The 1,879-nt window shown below is 56.7% G+C and overlaps 1 long non-coding RNA gene across 2 annotated transcripts; it reads right to left on the bottom strand.

The window, feature by feature from the left end:
• Positions 1–11: 11 nt before the first annotated feature.
• Positions 12–1,785, bottom strand: LOC108524715 (uncharacterized). 2 transcript variants are annotated; one of them, XR_001884112.1, is made up of 4 exons: positions 1,676–1,785; positions 996–1,122; positions 283–421; positions 12–195 (listed from the first exon to the last, which is right to left on the bottom strand). It is a non-coding gene; the product is annotated as an uncharacterized LOC108524715 (long non-coding RNA). The 2 variants fall into 2 exon arrangements; XR_001884111.1 differs by lacking the exon at positions 1,676–1,785 and adding an exon at positions 1,506–1,548.
• Between the last annotated feature and the right edge of the window lie 94 nt (positions 1,786–1,879).

Here is a 1,879-nt window from a genome sequence, read left to right as displayed (position 1 = left end):
GCCACCGCGCCTGGCCAGTATTTTGCCACAATTTAAAATAAATAAATTTTATTTTTATATTTTTTTCAGGGTTGTGTTCTGACTATATTCTAAACAGTCACATGGCGGCTGACTCTTCTCCAGGTCGCAGGCTTTTAGATGTTTATTATTTTTGTCTTCTTGTCATGTGCACGGTAGAAGAAGGGCAGGCAAGATCTTTGGAGGGAGAAAGGCAGGGCACTGAGCACCGTGCGAGCCCTCCCCTGCTCCTTTCTGCCCACCTCACCCAAGGGCTCTACTCACCACCCTGCTTGTTGGCAGCCCCGTGCTCCTGAGGGACTGGGGTCCCTGGTGCAGACTCATCGGCACGGTTCTGGGCAGCTGCTTGCAATCTGCCACGTCCCTGGTTACGGTCACTCACAAGCGGAAACACCAGCTCCACCTGGAGGGAAAGGTGCTCAGTTGCCATGCCCGTGTCCACACCCACCTCCGCAGAGATGCTGCATGACTTAGAGGGTCCGGAGAAATCAGAAGGCAGGAAACCAAGAGGCTAAGGGGGTCTGGGAGGGACCACCAAGGGAGACAGCAAAGCTGGGGCAGGAAGAGTCAGGCTCAGCATGGCCTCCCGGCTCTCCAGTTCCTCTGGGATGCTTGGCATGGGCTGAGGTGCCTCCTCCTCCTCCACCTCCTCCCTGTCCAGTGCATCTCCTGTGGGGAGTGGCCAGAGGGCTCCTCAGACAACCCAACAAGGGAGGAAACAGTGGGCCCCCCTCTGCCCCCACCCTCACTGTGCAACCCTGGGCCAGCCCCTCCCCAGAGGGAGATCAGCAGCTGTTCTTTACTTTCATTTTTTTGAAGAGCCAACATCTCCCTACGTTGCCCAGGTGCAGTCCCACTACCAATCAACACGGGAGTTCTGACATGCTCCATTTCTGCCCTGGGCCAGTTCCCCCATTCATAGGCAACCCTGGTGTTCCCCCACTCCCAGGAGGTCACCATATCTATGCCGAACTTACTGCGGATACCCGGTCGGCATAATGACCAGCTGTTCTAAAAGTCTCCTGCAACTCCTCAATCCTACGTTGCTAACAGTCCCCCGCTCTTCCTGGGGCTTTCTCCTCTTCCTCTGAGCATCAGCTCCACCTGCAGGATAGGCGTCAGGGCAGGCAGTGGCTGGCTTCCAGATTCTGGGCCCATAAACGGGGTAGCGAGGCCACTGAGGGGCTCTGTTACCTGCCCAGGCCCCTGGCACCTGGCCCCTTCCCCCTTCCTCCAGACCAAAGAGACTGCCTCCCTTGACTACAGGCCCATGCCTCCCTCCCCAGCCTCAAATCTCACACCCTTCTTCCCACCATTTAAACTGTAGGACACAGACTGGTGGAAAAGCAGAGGGAACCATCTGCTAAGTTGTGGTGAGGTCGCTCTGTATGATCTCCAGGGTTTTGCAACCACCTCCGCCTGCTCCCCCAGAGCTCAGCCTTCCGCCCCAGCTCCCCCAGCCTCTCCTCCAGCTCCTGCAGCCTCACCTCCTGCTCCCGCATCTTCTCCTCCTGCCTCTGCATCTTCTCCTCCTGCCTCCACATCTTCTCCTCCTGCTCCCATATCTTTTCCTCCTCCCACATCATCTCCTCCTGCCTCCTCATCTTCTCCTCCTGCTCCCACATCTTCTCTTCCTGCTCGTGCATCTCCTCCTGACTCCACATCTTCTCCTCCTACTCGTGCGTCTTCTCTTCCTGCCTCCACATCTTCTCCTCCTGCTCCCACATCTTCTCCTCCTTCTCCCGCATCATATCTTCCTGCCTCTGCATCTTCTCCTCCTTCTCCCGCATCTTCTCCTCCTTCCGCATCTTCTCCTCATCCTCCTATCTCTTCTTCTCCTGCCTCCGCATCTTCTCCTCCT

The sequence above is a fragment of the Rhinopithecus bieti genome, unplaced genomic scaffold (assembly GCF_001698545.2).
Source record: "Rhinopithecus bieti isolate Rb0 unplaced genomic scaffold, ASM169854v2 repeat_18957, whole genome shotgun sequence".
Taxonomy (NCBI): Eukaryota; Metazoa; Chordata; class Mammalia; order Primates; family Cercopithecidae; genus Rhinopithecus; species Rhinopithecus bieti.
The sequence above is the reverse complement of the archived record's forward strand: the minus strand, read 5'-3'. Positions and strand labels throughout refer to the sequence as shown.